This window comes from Mauremys reevesii, linkage group 16 (genome assembly GCF_016161935.1).
Source record: "Mauremys reevesii isolate NIE-2019 linkage group 16, ASM1616193v1, whole genome shotgun sequence".
Taxonomy (NCBI): domain Eukaryota; kingdom Metazoa; phylum Chordata; order Testudines; family Geoemydidae; genus Mauremys; species Mauremys reevesii.
The window spans coordinates 21,068,548-21,085,802 of record NC_052638.1 but is presented as its reverse complement, the minus strand read 5'-3'; the positions used below and the strand labels follow the sequence as shown (position 1 = coordinate 21,085,802).

Below are 17,255 nucleotides of genomic sequence, written 5' to 3'. Positions count from 1 at the left end.
ATTTAAGAAGCTGTCTTTTTACTGAAAATGATGTTCTTAAGGCAGGTGACCAGGAGGTGATATACCTCAGGAATGTTCCTTTCAATCAGGTGGTACAGATGTTTATCTCCTTTCTGGTCACTGTGTAGTGGATATTGTCCATCTCACAATGCATGTCTATTTGTATACTGAGCCTCATCAGGAAATTGCGACACCAACAATAGAGGAAAGCCACAGGAATCAGCTGGCAGGGCTTCCTGTTAATGAATATGAACAATGGATTGTTAATATATCTGGGGGTGTCAGACACCCTAGTCCTTTCAACAAGGAGACAAGCTGCCAGTGTCTCAGGAACAGAAGATCAGTCAAGCCTGGCTGTAAAATGCTGTAAGAACTTGGGTGAGCTTTGCTCTATAAGACATGAAAGTATCTAGTTAAGGAAGTCTAGGTTCTAGAATGTGTCTTATGATTTTATATGTAACCATTTGTTTCCAATATTTCTACTTGCTATAACTTGCATCTCTATACCTCATTGAATAAAACTTGTACTTGTTTTCCCTACAAAAATGTCTAAATGCTGTGTGTTAAGCAGAGTGGTGATCTAAGGTGTAACTGGTAAACTGGGGTGCACTACTTCTTTGGGAGCAGCAAATCTGGAAATACTGCAAGTATCAGTGGAACAGGGGATGGATTCCTCCGGGAGATACTCAGAGGGCTCGAGGATTGGAGTGTGTCCTCTGCTAGCTTGTGAAGAGACAGCAGGGCCTGCTTAGGTCTAAAAGGGAGTGCTTGTGTTGCCTGTTGCCACTGGAGTCACAGAATTGACCTCCAGCAGGCAGGGCTGGCTTTAGGAAGTGCAGGGCCCGGTTCAAATACCCAGCGGTGGTCTGGGTCTTCGGAGGCACTTTGGCGGCGGGTCCTTCACTCACTCCGGGTCTTCGGCAGCATTTCGACGGCAGGTCCTTCAGTGCCCTGGAAGACCTGGAGCAAGTGAAGGACCCACCACCGAAGACCCGGACTGCCGCCGGGTGAGTATAAATTAAAAAGTTAGGCGCTCTTCTTTAGGGCGCAGGGCCCTCTTGGGTGCAGGTGCGGGGCCCTCTTAGGCGCCAGGCCCGATTCAGGGGAATCGGCCTAAAGCCGGCCCTGCCAGCAGGCACAGACAAGGGTTCCTCACACTAAGGGCAGATGGTAGTGAGGGTTCCTCACACTAAGGGCCTCAATCCTGGGTACCCCTGGGAAGCATCATGCTAGGTTGTTCATCACAGGTGAGGCAGCATGGGCAAATCTTGCACCACCATACCTGTTGTATGGAGAAAGGATTTCAGTTTCCTATCCAGCATTTAAATTCCCCTTCACAAAAGGATTAGATTTTGTCTAAACCAAGCCAAGGAAGTTCAATGGAGAAAGCAAACTATATACTGTACATATACCTTAGTACTATGGCTCTCCTGTTTCCCTTAGGCTTAAGCCCTCCTACATCCCATCCTTTCAAATTTAAAAACTTATTTAAAACAAAATGGAGAGCAGTGACATTTCAGCCATTTGGTTTTGCCTGAGGATATTTGCCTTAATAGTAAAACAGACGAACAGGACACACCATCCACCATGTAGACATAATTATGTCAATTGTCCAGTACCCAGGAAAAAGAAAATATAGGAGCACATTGCCATGGAGACAATATTAAATCTCCATCAGTTCTAATGATATTCAAGAGGACAAAGTGCTGTTGTACAAGCCACTACAGCAGTTTTAATGGACCAAATAAATAAATATCCCTCAAACTCATCACAATTTTTTAAACAGCAAAGGTAAAGTTATTTTAATTATATCTACATTTTACTGAGAAATTTCAATAGACAAGTAGTAAATCTGCTCACTTCAAAAAGTTCACTCTATATCCCTATCTGCCGTGTGTCATTTTTTTAGATTAAATAAAAAAATATATAACTTACTATAATTTTCTGTACAAAAACCTTTGTCAGTGAAAATGCTCAATACCCAGAGCCCTGTTCTCCTGGGGCCTGTTACAAGTAAACCCTTCAGAAGTCATTGGAGGATACTCATCCTGCTCTAAGAGATTTGAGCATTTGGACTTTAGGACAGTAACCATTTCACCATATCCTAAATTAATCTTAGGTGAGTTTAAAAGCTAAATATGGTGAATAGATACAATGATGATGGTCATATTAGAAATAAAAACAAAGATTTTGAGAGAGAGATAGAAAAGGTGTGTAGGAGAGAGAGAGAAAAAAATGACGCATGCTAACTTTCTACTGACCGCAATGTTGTCTTCTGAAATGACAAACCCTGCATTGGGGAGCTATCTGACTACATGATTTGTATACACATAAGGAGTGTTGTGCATACAAACAGCCGCACACTCAAACCTTGCAGATGTAATTCAGAGATCAGATTTTAAAATGTGACCCTGTAGTTTTACAATCCTACAAAATATCACTGGCAATTTATGTCACGTACAAGCTACATACAATACTAGAAGCAGAACAAGAGTCCTTAGGAAGTTTTCTACTAGTGACCTTAAAGTTACTTTAAGCAGATAAGTCTGCTGTGTATTAAAGTAGGACTCTTAGGTGACACAATGACTGATGAAAAGACATACTCAACTCTAGGAAAAGACACCTTGATACAAATTAGAAATGCAAGGATCTGAAGTTAGATACTCTGGATCCAAAGCCCATTGAAAACACATTGTCTTCAATGGAAAGATTCCCCCTTACTTCTATGGGTTTAGATCAGTCCCTTAGTCCACCCATCTCCTCACAAATATGCAGCTGCCAACTCTAAGCAAAACTCTGCTCGGATCTGGATTGTGACTCCCATAGATTGTGTTGAGGTGTTCCGAGGATGATCATTAAAGAATGCCATGGATGTAAACAGCAATTTACAAATCTATAAAGAGGACATACCATTAATCTGAGGTTTTTATAATCTGAGTCAGGTAAATAAAAATCCAAACAATAAAATATCAAGCATAAAATTGAACATTTCTTGTCTGGGAGCTGGAAAGTTGTAAGAAAGGGTGATTTGAAATAAAAGGGCAGGGAATGGCACACCGTAAGGGAGTTTGTGCCAAACCTAGTGTAAAGAATAGAAATGAGGTGCAAAGTTAACAGGAGGAGGAAGAGACAAAGGAATGTAAATTGCAATTCCAGGCTCTGAATGTTCACTAAAGACTGGTTCCATGGATAACTGCAGTGTGGATCAAAGAGCAAGATCTTTCCCATTGGGAGTAATTAGCTAATGATGTCGTCACCATTTGACAGCCCTCTCCTTGTTAGCTCCCAGTTCATTGCCATATTATGAACATGTTGTGCTGTGTTATCCCAACTTTTCACCTATGATTTAATATCTGTCTCCCTAAATAACACTCAGCTTCAGAGAGCTTATACTTCTGAGGCTGCTCCACTGGACGATAAAGTTCTGACACTAGAAGAGTTTCCTTTTTTTTTATGTTTTTGTTTTATATTTAATACTATATTTCATTAGTTCACTAGCTCTTATGAAAGAGAGGCATGTCAACTCTCACATATTTGGCATTATGTCTTGCCTCAATTATCTTGCCACTCATTTACTGTCTAATTTCTATCCAACCCATCATCAGCTGTTACTATAATGTTCCATAGAGCTCAGATCTGTAGCACAGTCTACTTTTTCCATTGCAGAAATTGTGACATGTTCTGGGTTTAATTATCACCATAATGAAGAGCATACTTATGCTCTAGGGAAGTCTTTGTCTTTTCCTATATATTGATTATTGAAGGGTTTAATTGAGACTGAACATTGGATGCTCAATGATGAAGGACTCTCAAATTCTATACACACACTATTTGTTATTAGCTCTCTGTTTTATAGAATAATAATCCACAAAATACAGATTGGTTGGTGTGAAGCTGTCTATTAAAATAGAATTTAGATAAATTTATTATATACATTTTACCACTACATCATATTTCAAGCGAATTATTAAATTGTAAAACACACTTTTTCACGAGAATATTTAATTTAAACTGCATTCCTCTTAAACCAGGTTACTACTAAAGTTCTCATTAATTCCTTTATTTCAACCATTTGTTTGTTTCTTTTCCATGTACATTTATATGCTCTATGAAGAAGAGTTCATATACACCATAAGATAGGGATGCTAGGAGGGTGGCGGGAATGTGGCTTAAAAACAACCATGTCAGTGACTGAGACATGGGTGGTTGTGCCCAGGGATTAGTAGCCAGACATCAGAGCTGTAATCAGAAATTGGATCCAAGGATCAGAGCCCAAGTCAGGAATCAGAGCCCAGGGACAGGACCAGGTTACCTGGAGTGAGGCAAGGCAGGGGTAGGACTGGAACAAGCAGGCTTAGGTACCATCACAACCATGAGCAAATGCTTTGAGCAACCACTGAACTGCTGCTGGGTTTAAGAGCTGGTCTGCTGCCTCTTCCAATCAATTAGGCAGCTTACTATTGGCTGCACTTGAGAGGTTGCCTGGAGACTCGGTCTGCTTGATTTGACAATGTCAATCACTTTCAACAGTTTTTAGCTCCTTGCATTTTTTTTAACCCTGTAGGACTGTACCTTGAATGTATGCGGACATGTGTATATGAGAGAGGTGAAATGATTAAGTGGGTATATTGTAACATACGATATCAGAGACAGATTTAATGTAACAGGCATAATCCTACAAGCCTAAATCCTTAAAATCCCCATTGATGTTAGTGGAAGTTTTACCGGAATAAAAGGACTAAGCATGGGTAGCAGGATCCATCCCAGAAATAAAAATAAAAAACACACACCACTAAAAAAAGGATTTCATATGTAACAATTTAAGAGTTTCCCATTTGCCTCTGTAGACTGAGAGAAACATGGAAAGTTATTTGAGGCCTCAAGCCAAGGTGTATTTTATTCTGAATAAATGGGATATAACTGAACCTTCCACTAGAATCATATGAGCCAAAATTAAAGATCAGCAATCATCAGTAGGAAGCAGGTGTATTTCACAAGCAAGGCTGGGCCTTGACATTTTCTTCATGATAGGAGGGTGAGCTTTCTAAGGGACAATGAAAGAGTTAGTCACTGACACTTTCACTGTGAAACACAAACCCACCGAGGTTCTCACACACAGAAGAAGAAACTTAAACAATATGTCTGCTCACATACCTACTAAAATGCCATTATTTTGTCTTCCATTTCTCCTCCCTTCCTCAAATCAATGTGAGAGAAGGGCCCAAACCAGGACATCAAATCTGAATACTGCTACATTTCAGGGGTTGTCAATTCAAATCCCAAGTTCCAAAGCTTCTGTTTTCTTATATTTCAGTTCTGAGTTAGCTCCATAACTGGAAGAGACCTCTTTCCCTACATCTGATACAGATACAGCCCCCAAGTGATGGAAATCTAATGAAAAACATCTGACTATGCACGATTTCTGCCATTTGAGGCCAAAGTCTCATGAGAAAAGCTTGCAAGATTTCAGTGCCATCAAAACTAAACCCCAGATTCTCACACTATTCTGTGCTAAACTGTCATACTAGCAGAACCCTGAGGTGGATGTGGATTTGCACACTGCTTCTTTGACCCATCAGTGGCTAATCCTGATAAGCTTTTTTGAATTATTTACAAACCATTTATTGCATCTCTTCACTTCTAACATCCCCACATGCCTGTATACAATATCTTATGAGCATTCATTTTAAATGTTGCTGTTTTAAAAATTAACCCTCTGATGTTATCCTGCCTGCTCTAACAAGTCACAGACCTGTCACTTTTTTCTTTCTTTCTTTCCAAAGACTAGTTTTTGTTTCTATGGGAATCACAGATTTCAGGGCACTGTAATCAAATATTAAACTCCATTAAATCCCAGTCTGCACATCTGTAACCCAGCAGCCCATTATTTTTCCAGAGAGTTACCATATTATACAACCGTGTGTTACTTCTTTAAATTTCAGATACTCGGTCTGCAGCTATTTAACTCTTCCAAGCAATAGACATGCAGCACATAGCTGCTAAACTGAATTGCTTTGATATACATAATTCTAAAATAAGGATGCTTTTATTAACCTACTTGTCTGGAAACTATTTAATAGAGATGCAATCTCCCTGAAGACATCTAGCAAGAGGACAGTGATTTCTGTCTGCAGCTTAACTCAGAATCCACTTTGCACTCAGAGCACAGGAATATTTGTCAGTCACTCATTCGCTCAGATGAACATTTTATTTTGCAGAAGAAGAGAGCAGAATCCCCCTCCCCACATATTGGTTTGGAGGATTAATTCCATCTCTTTTCTCCCATATGAAATTGGACCAGCTCTCACCATGCCAGGAAGGCGCTGATTCAGTCCCAAAGAAGAAGGCATTCCCAACCAAAATAAGTATAAATAAGAATGCTAGAGGGCTTCACAGCCTGGGACTGCCCAGCTGGCTGCTCTCATATGTCCCGCATTCACAGAAAGGACAGATATTTTCCCACCACCCATATTAAGAACACCAACTTTTAAAAGCTTCACAAATGGTCATATCTACGGTCACATCTTTACATATATTCAGTGCATTTTATTAAATCTACAGAGTTTCGGTGTTGATGTGACAGGGTGTATACACTTCATCTAGGAGTTTGGGAGGGACCCCACTCTCTCAGGAGATACCACAAGTATCAACCCTAGCTGTTGAGACAGCAAAAGCATCCCAGCCATAAGGGCTATATGCAGGATTCATATGGGGATAGATGCTCTTCAAAGGCCGGATCCAAAACCCATTGAATTCAGTGTAAAGATCCCCATTGACTTCAGATCAGACCCCATACATATATGGGCCATGGACCCTAGGCCCCACCAGTATTCTAGAAAGCAGGCCCAGCCCCACCAGTGTTTGAGCCAGGGTGCGATCAGAATTCTACTCAGGAGGGGGATGCAGGCTACTTTGCCAACCACCCCAAATTAGATTGTGTTTCAACCTGGCACGTGGGATTGCAATGCCACTCCAATTTGGACCGGCCACCCCGCCATCATGCCATGCCTACGTAGGGGGCTTTACCCCCCAGATGCCCAAGTAAAGGAAGCTCTGCTCCTTAAACCCCTGCCAGAGGCTCTGGGCCATACCAAAAATGTTACAACCAGGCAGCTATGGTCCTATAGGACCCTTACCTGCAAATTGAAGGGCTGCTCCATCTCCCCTTGATATCACTGGGAATTGCAGCTGCTCATTACCTCTCTGGATCACGTATGGCCATGTTTCAGAAGAGCTCAGTGCATTGGGAGTGCACAGGAGCTGTTTTGGAAATCTGGCCATTTCTGAGTAGCTTAAATGGGAGCCCAGCTCCTTTGAAAAATCTAGCCCTGACTGTGGAAGATGAATACTGCAAAATTGGTCCTGAGCTCTTTGCAAAATCTAGTTCTAGGTGAGTCTGCGTCAGGGGTAGGCAACTTGTGGCATGGGTGCCGAAGGCAGCACACAAGCTGATTTTCAGTGGCACTCACACTGCCTGGGTCCTGGCCACCAGTCCGGGGGCTCTGCATTTTAATTTAATTTTAAATGAAGCTTCTTAAACATTTAAAAAACCTTATTTACTTTACATACAACAATAGTTTAGTTATATATTATAGACTTAGAGAAAGACCGTCTAAAAATGTTAAAATGTATTACTGGCACACGAAACCTTAACTTAGAGTGAATAAATGAAGATTCGGCACACCACTTCTGAAAGGTTGCCGACCCCTGGTCTGGGTCATTTCCCCTCGCTATTGGCTAGTCAACATAAGTGGTTAATGAGTCTGCTAGAGTGGCCAGCTAAGGGATTTAGGTAAAGACAGGAGCCTAAAATTAGGCATTTAAATCCATATTTAGGCTTCTAAATAGTGTTCTGTTCTAAAGAGCCATAAACTAGTCTGAATTAGCAAGCTGCTCCTTTTTCTCACAGGATGGGAGCCTTATGTTTTTCAAAGCTACCATTTTGCGGGTTGTATTCTCATGATGCCATGTAGATATCTGTATGGGACGTACTTTGATAGATCAGTGCAGTGTGCCAGATCTTCCCATTGAAGAGATCCAAGGAATAGGAATAGTTAGATGGTCTGGAGCATTCTTAAATAACTGCTGCTGTTTTCCCCACGAGCTGCCTGTACACACTATACAACATAAATGATACTGGCCCCTACAACAAAATCAGGAGAATAGGCTGAGTCTATCCTGCATGCTATGTCAGAAAAATTAATTGCCAGGCCTTTCTATTTCTAAGCAATACTAAATTATCCTCTGTAATAAAACACAGAACTGAATGAGCTCACATTGGAAAAATAGCATTTATTTTAGTGAAAGGAAATGTATTAGTACCTACAAATCAATTCCTTATGAGATGGAGGATCTGCACACACAGCTCCTTAGATGTTAACAGCAATCAATGCATTGTTTTGTAACCACCAATCAAGCCAGCTGAAGCCTCTATGTAGCTTGCACTCCATCCTCATTAAAATGCAGTTACCCAAAATGTAAGAGTTCGTGCCATACTGTAGATTACTGAGACCAATTAAAAAGGAAGTGTATTTGCATATAGTATGCTTTCAACATAGAAAATGCCTACTTAAAGCCATATAGCTCCCTTGGAGAGGGAGAAATTTATGTCAGTCTAACCTGATCACCTCCTATGCAGGCATGACATTGTCAGGACCTCTTCAGCCAGAATGACAAGCCACTGCAATGTTAGCTTTTGAGTGAGAAATAAGTGGGAATCCTATCCAGGAATAAAAGGTGGCTGATAGCATTTTGAGGTAGCTCCACCATAACAAAAGAATTTGCATTCAGGGGTAGCCATACCACAACAAAACAATTTGCATGCATGTCACACTGAGAAAAATTATTTAGTAAGGAAGCAGATTTTGGTTGCAAATTTCCAAGCAATTATAACAAAGACTGAGTAAAACCAACTATTTTTAACATTATGGAAAGCACCTGGACAGAGTCCTATTGAGTCTTGTATGCAATCATATAGTACAGAAATAGAATGACATTCCTACAACTGTCCAGTGAAAACAATAAAATTACATCACTTCTTTGTCCCAAACTTCCGCTAGTCCAGGAGGTACAATGTGATGGCCTCCATATATACAAACACCCAGTAGGAATATTAAGCGGCTCCAGATATGGAAAAGGACAGTTACCACATTGAAACTGATAACTTTTATAATGATCTACAGAAAGCAACACAGGAGTTTCAAGACAAGAAGTGTTACTGGTACTGGTGAAAAAACAGGACAGGGGGTAGGGGATAATAGGCGCCTATATAAGAAAAAGTCCCAAAAAACAGGACTGTCCATTTAAAAACAGGACATCTGGTCACCCTAGTTACTGGTGATGGGAAATTTTAATGCAAAAGTAGAATTGGACTGGAATTCCTAAGTGGGAGCAACAGCCAGATTTGGACTTTGTGAAGAAAATGAAAGAGGAGAAAAGTTATTCAATTTGTGCCTGAACAACAACCTGGTTATAATGAATATGCTGTTTCAACAAACAAAGCTGAAAAGGAAAAAGACTTGGATATAACCAGATGGGCAAACGAAAAACATGATAGACTTTATGCTTGTGAATCGCACATAGAAATCAAGTGTGTTGTCATGCAGATCATTTGCGGCCAATATCAGATCAGATCATAAGTTAGTGCTGCATCAATGAGGTTGAGCCTGAGAACAATCGAAAAAGGCCTGAAAAAATGAGATCCATGACATGGACAGACTGAAGAAGTCAGATACCAGAAAAGAACACAAAGAAGCTGTGCAGAAAAAACATCATGTCTCTGGCGAAAGAAGAAATGAATGTTTAAGAGACATGGAACAATGTAAAAATGGGATTATAAGAGTGTCTGAACAAGCATTGGGCTACAAGGACAAAATGAAGAAATCAAGGTGGATTAGAGATGAAATGCTGCAGTTGAGTGACAGGTATAGAAAGCTAAAAGACAATAAAAAGTAAGATGCAAGTCTAAAAGCTGAGTACAATAGGTTGACCCGAGAGATAGAACAGAAAGCAAAGAAAGGCAAACAATTGGATAAGTGAACAATATAAAGAAGCAGAAGAATATATGAAGAGAAATGCAATACTGGGGTTGTATTGCCAGGAAGGAGAAGTGAGTGTGACATATGAGTTGAAGATGTTGGTGGTGAAAGACAAGCACGGACAGATAATTGAGGGCAAACAAACAAAATGATGTAAAGACTATTCTGGGAGGCTGTACAACATGCAGAGCTCAGGAGATGAAAATGAACTGGAGAAGCTTTCCAGTTCAAAAGAGGGAGAGCAGATGCTGGAATACTTAGAAGTAGTAAAGATCTCAAAAGAAAGTTTGAAAAAGAAAAAGGCTCTGGGAGTGACAACATCATTCCAGACTGCTAGGAACACACAGTAAGGCAAAGCTCAAGCTATTTAACAAGAGTTATAAACAAGAGCAAATGCCAAGCAAGAGAGGAAAAGTGATAATAGTACCAGTTGGAGGGGCAGGGGCAGGGAGAGGAAAGAGGAGTGCAAGAACTACAGAGGAATCACCTTACTGAGCATGCCAGGAAAAACATTCACCAAGGGTACATCTACTAGCAATTGTATTTGCTTACATGTCCATAGTTATGCCATAATCCCGCTATGGTCCACACCTAAACCCCAGAAGCACATGCCTGAAGGCTGGTAGAGGAAAGCTAGCACGCCTGAGGGATATGGGTGAGTACATGCTTTAGGGTTGGTCTACACTGGGAATTTACAATCAGCAAAATCCACACCCCCGAGAGACACCGTTATGTTGACCTATGCCCCAGTCCAGAGAGTGCTGGGTCAATGGAAGAATTCTTCCGTCGACCTAACTACTACCTCTTGGGGGAAATAGATTACCTGTGCTGATGGGAGAACCCCTCCGGCCGCCATTGGTAGTGTCCAACTGAAGCGCTACAGAGACATAGCTGCGGTGCAGCAGCTGTACCAGCATTGCAGTTAAGTGTAGGCATACCCTTTGTCTGTGCACAGCCCTGTACCTGTGCCAGTTTGCAATGGATGGGGTAAGGGGCATGTATGAGGTCTCGAGTTACAGTAGTTCCAACAATGCACTGAATTCTTTTCTTCCTGACCTTTACCCAATCAGCAATAGCGTGCTGTGCTGACCACATCAGAACAGCTTTCCGCTGCACTCTTTACAGATCAGTACAGGTGATAATGGATCCAGCTCCAATAGCAGCCACTTAGTCTGGCAACCACATGAGTACCACATCAGCATACACCATCCTCCACAACGTCACCTGGACCAGCAGGAATATTCACCTCCAGTGGGAAATTTCATGGAGATAGGAGCAGGTGGGCATTCAGAGGACTGTCTTCATTCCAGGAATGCATTAAGCACTTGAAGCTCCTGTTCAGTAAGCCCGAGGACTCAAAGAGTCACTTTAGGAGACTTGTACATGCCTCTTCTATGAGGAGCTTGACCGGCTGCCGTCAAGTGCTCCACATACACAGCCTGAAGTGGCTCACAATCCCCTCCTTGTCCTCACTCCTTCATTGTCCAATTGGATGCTGATGAAGGCCAAGGCAAGGAGGCAGCAGGGACCTGGAGGATGCCACAGAAGACCCAAAGGGCAGGCAATTCTGCACCCCTACCTGGAGAGGCCAGTTGAGGAAGCCCCCTGATGAATCTGAGGTGGCCCCCAAGCCACACCAGGAACCAGACCCTGAGGCTGGTAAAGTACAACAGACCTCTACCCTCCCCACCATTATCCCATCTTGTTCTGATGCTAAATTCTGGATTTTAAGATACAGGGCATTTGGATGACTGTACACTGGCTTTTCCTCTCTGGACAGTGTGCCATGCGTTGTTATGTCTCTGAGTCTGAATTATAAGTGCTGAAACCACAGCATTGTCACACCCAGTCCCCTTACCAAACTCCTCCAACTTTCACCCTCCACCCAGCCCTGGCTCTGCTCCACCCCCCACAGTCCTCAAGCAAGACATGGTTATAACTCAATTGTTCTATTGATTTCTGATTAAACACTATCATGCATTCAGATTCTAAAGGCACTTTTAAAAATAGGTTAAGGAAAAATCATTGTGCCCCCATGTCTGTTCATTTCTCAGCCAGCAGTCGGGAAGTGATGGTCCTAGTGCTATGCAGGCAGAGGCAAGGGAGGGGAGGACTGGAAAGGTCTCGGCTGGGGATAGGACAGCTGTGGAAAACGTATAGTTGGTTGTCTAAATTTAGTAAAACAGTCTTTTGCCCCTTGGAAGATTAGCCAGTTTCAGAGCTTCTCCCATCACCCTGATTTTACCTCCCCCTTACAAACAGGAGATGTGCAGAATGGTGGAGGTGGTGGGGGATGGGAAATGAAGAGGGAGTTAGGCCCGGGGAGGGGAAGGGAACAGAACACAGTTGTAGAATACTTTGGTTGTCTGAGGAAAAGTTAGTCACAGCAGTCCTTTCACCCTCAGAAGATCGCAACATTTTTACCATCCCTGTCTTGTCGCTCCTGGAATGCTGAAACATATCAAAATTGTAGCCTTCTACAGCCAAGTTATGTTCTATGGGGAGATTTGTCAGCTTCTTACATACATACATACATATATACATACAAGGCTATCCTTGTGTCACAGGGTCCTCTCACTGCTAGTGGTACCTTCTCCTGGTCATTCTGGGGATTACCTCCTTCCAAGTGCTGTGCCCTCCTCTGCATAGGCGCGGGAACTAGGAATGCAGGAGGTGCTGCAGCACCCCCAGTTTTTGTGCAGAGTCCTGCCACGCTGTGCCAAGGATCCCAGCACTGGTGGCCCAGCGCTCCACTCCTGGCCCCGCTCACAGGGTCCCAACTCCAGGCTGCCACTGGACCTGCGTCCGGGGCTCTGTTCCTGGCCCCACACACAGGGTCCCAGCCTTGACCCCTTACCCATATCTGTGTTCTCCTCCCCCCCCTCCCCAGAGCCACAGCCCCATTCCTGGTCCCAGCTGTAGGGGGGTGAAGGGACATGGTCAGGAGAAGGGGGGTGAGGTAAAAAGTTTGGGGTGGGGACCACTGGCTTTCAGCACCCCCCACTGTAAAAAGTGTTCCAGCACCACTGCTCCTCTGGCAGTCTCTCTCTGCAAAAAGAGCTCCCACATGCTGTGGCTCCATTGTCTCTTCTCCCTCTTTTTCCCCCCGCTACAACTTTTCACACTCCCCTTGTATCAGAGGTGACTGCCTTATACAATTTTTCCCAGTCCACCACAGACTCCCCTTTTATCAGGGGTAATCGCCTGCACCGTCTTTCCCCTGCCCTTTGTATCAGAGGTACTGATCGACCCCAGCATTCTCCACCCAATATCACAGGGTTCACACCCCACTAGTGATGCCCCCTCCTAGTGGCTGTGGGGATTAGCCCTCACCAGATGCTGCACCCTCCTCTGGAGATGTCTCCACCTGTCTTCTTCTTTCACCCCGCAGGCTCTCTCAGTCCAGGAGCTGCATCTTCCTCTTTGTGACTTGGCCCGCCAGGCAGGTCACTCTGGTCCTCCCCTTCTGGAGTATCAAAGTCTTCCAAGGCTAGCTGTCCCAGACAGTCCAGTTTCTGGTCCATGCCACTTTTCCAGTGGCTGTTAGGGGAACCTGGTGTTGCCCTGGGTTCCAGCTCAGAGGCCTTCTCATCAGCAGCCAAGATCTGCCCTACCCCCATACCTTGCTGCCTTTTCTACCTTTCTGATTCTCCACCTTCTCTGGGTTTTCCAGCCCAAACTCCCTCCTCCCAGGGAGTAATTGTAGGCTACCTATCTCTATAGCCCCAAACATGCCTTCCTTCACCCCGGGAATCACTGCAGACTACTTCCTTGCAACCCCCAGCTGCTCTCAGCCCCTGGGCTTTACACAGGCCCTTCGTGTTCTTGTCCAGCTGGGCCCATTTAATCAAGCTCTGCTCCCTGGCTCCTCCTCCAGGTGCAGGTTGGAGAGTTAATTGGCCCACCTGGACACCTTAACCGCTTCAAATTTTGGGTGGACACATTTTGTCTTTGAATTGGCAGGACCTTCAACTCCCAAGAGGGAAACCATTCCTCCAGGAGGGCAGGAGCATCAGCATAGAGACAGCAGAGGCAGACAGAGAAGGACTTGGAAGAACTGCTTATAGGGATGGACAGGAGAAACCAGGAGCAGTTTGAGTTCCTCAGGGTACAGGAGGAATGGGCTCTTCAGCAGGAAGTGATTCATGATGAGGTGATTCATGGAGCAGGAGGAGGCACACCTTAGGGAATGGGAGCATTCCCTAATAGAGAGGGTCATTGAACTGGTGGCCAACCAAGGTCAGGGTCTGGCTGCGGCTGAGGCCACTGAACCAATATATCAATAGCAACCACCACATTCTTCTCCCTCCTCTTCCAGTTATCACCCAGGGTGCTGCAGAGCCACAAGATCCTGTTGTAAGGATTACCCCACCCCGAATCACTGGGAGGAGAACATGGAGCCTGCAAGACTCCCAGGAGCTCACCCTCCCCTGACACCTGAAACTCTCCACAAGGGGATCCCCCCAGTTAACAAGAAGGGAATGATGAGCCAGTGGGAGTCCTGATGTTAGATTTGTGTCCATTTATTCTTTTGCGTAGAAACTGTCCAGTTTGGCCAATTTACATGGCAGAGGGGCATTGCTGGTCATTGGACACAAATAAATGGACACAAATCTGACATCAGGAATCATAACATTCAAAAACCAGTAGGAGAACACTTCAGCCTCTCTGGCCACTCAATAACAGACCTAAAAGTGGCAATTCTTCAACAAAAAAAAACTTCAGAAACAGACTCCAATGTGAAGCTGCAGAACTGGAATTAATTTGCAAAGTGGATACCATCAGATTAGGCCTGAACTGGGAGTGGTTGGGTCATTACAAAGCCTAAACTTAATTTCCCCAATACTAATTTCTCCCTACTGTTACTCTCACCTTCTTGTCAACTGTCTGTAATGGGCCACTCTCTTACCAGTTCAAAAGTTATTTTTTCGCCCTTGGTATCCTGCTGTTAATTGAGTTATCTTGTTAGACTGACCTCACACTTGGTAAACAACCCCCATCCTTTCATGTATTTATACCTACTCCTGTATTTTTCACTTCATGCATCTGATGAAGTACGTTCTAGCCCATGAAAGCTTATACTCAAATAAATTTGTTAGTCTCTAAGGTGCCACAAGGATGCCTCGTTGTGTTTTTGTTTGTTTGTTTGTTTGTTTGTTTGCTGATACAAACTAACACGGCTACCAATCTGAAACAGATCAAAAAGGTTCAAAGATTAACTAAGCCATGAAGCTGGTATAAGACAGAAAGTGGTTAAAAAAGTTCATTCAGCCCCATCATCCCTGCTGAGATGATGAATGGGAATCAAAGAGGAAAGAGAAGAAAAGTTACTACATAACTTTATTTCTGTAGCTTTTTCTGAAAGAAGATCAAGAGTAAAAACTGCCAACAGCAGAAGGACGAGCATGTCAGAGAAAGTTATTCCTTTTCTCCATTAGATCACATGTCCCAGTGTAATTTCCTCCATTTCTTTTATTTTATTTTGTACTAATATTTTCTGTAGCAATGTAAGGGCAAGAAAACCAGATTGTCAGTATTAAAAAAAAATGTTCATAGAAGGGCCTGATTTGCCAATGTTTTTCACCCTGTGTAGTCATCTGTACAAAGTGACTGTAAAAGCTATTATTCTGATTGGGTAGAATTTTACACCCCTTTGCACATAACTACACAAGATACAGTGAATAATCGGACTCGGTGTGTTTAGCCAGGTTGTGTTAAAATAACTAAATCAAAAACATTTTTGGTTATTTTCATTTACTAGAAACAAAACACTGTTCTGCAGTGTTTTCTATACAGCCCTTCACCAGAGTATCTAAATTCTAAAATTGAGACAATTCCTGAATGCAGACAGGCAGAATCTGGACCCCACTGAAGCTGCTCTGTGCCATTCTGATTGTGCAGAACCACCATAGAGCCAGCTTACTCAGTGTCATGGAGATTCCCCTGGCCTGCAGGAATCCCTAGGCTTTAGTCATAGAATCATAGAAGATTAGGGTTGGAAGAGACCTCAGGAGGTCATCTAGTCCAACCCCCTGCTCAAAGCAGGACCAACCCCAACTAAATCATCCCAGCCAGGGCTTGGTCAAGCCGGGCCTTAAAAACCTCTAAAGATGGAGGTTCCACCACCTCCCTATGTAACCCATTCCATTGCTTCACCACCCTCCCAGTGAAATAGTTTTTCCTAATATCCAACCTAGACCTCCCCCACTGCAACTTGAGACCATTGCTCCTTGTTCTGTCATCTGCCATCACTGAGAACAGCCGAGATCCATCCTCTTTGGAGCCCCCCTTCAGGTAGTTGAAGGCTGCTATCAAATCCCCCCTCACTCGTCTCTTCTGCAGACTAAATAAGCCAAGTTCCCTCAGCCTCTCCTCATAAGTCATGTGCCCCAGCCCCCTAATCATTTTCGTTACCCTCCGCTGGACTCTCTCCAATTTGTCCACATCTTTTCTGCAGTGGGGCCCCCAAAACTAGATGCAATACTCCAGCTGTGGCCTCACCAGTGCCGAATAGAGGGGAATAATCACTTCCCTAGATCTGCTGGTAATGCTCCTACTAATGCAGCCCAATATGACATTAGCTTTCTTGGAAACAAGGGCACACTGTTGACGCATATCCAGCTTCTTGTCCACTGTAATCCCCAGGTCCTTTTCTACAGAACGGTCACTTAGCCAGTCGGTCCCCAGCCTGTAGCAGTGCATGGGATTCTTCCATCCTAAGTGCATGACTCTGCACTTGTCCTTGTTGAACCTCATCAGATTTCTTTTTTATTATCAGATTTCCTACTTCTTTCCTTTTGCTGGGGTATGTCAGAGGTGCATATGGGAAAAGGAGGCATGGCCAGAGAGCCACCTATAGCCACCTTCACACATACAGCCCCCCCAGACCAGTACCGTGCTCCCCAAGATCTACCCCACAGCTAAAAAAAGCCGCAGATAAAGCACATGATCATTTACAGTTGACATTAAAACAAGAAGTCCTACACATTCAAAGGATGATACACTGGCAATACTTTTAATCTTGTCACATTTGAAATTGGTTACTTTGTATGGCTTTCTAAGGTTGTCTCATATGAAAGCAAAGTTATTAGCAAATTGTAACAATAAAATCATATTCCCAGCCAAAGAAGGAAGGCTCTGGATGTTCTTTTTTTCCCCCGAACCAGCTGACCTAGTAAGAAACCCTTACATAACTGGACCCTGAGAGAGCTGTTTTCA

At 43.4% G+C, this 17,255-nt stretch overlaps 1 long non-coding RNA gene across 1 annotated transcript in view; it reads right to left on the bottom strand.

The window, feature by feature from the left end:
- LOC120384232 overlaps positions 1-17,255 on the bottom strand; it is a 41,121-nt gene that overhangs the window by 6,312 nt on the left and 17,554 nt on the right. The window contains exon 3 of the long non-coding RNA XR_005588691.1: positions 66-236. This is a non-coding gene — a long non-coding RNA (uncharacterized LOC120384232). The remainder of the gene's footprint in view (positions 1-65; positions 237-17,255) is intronic.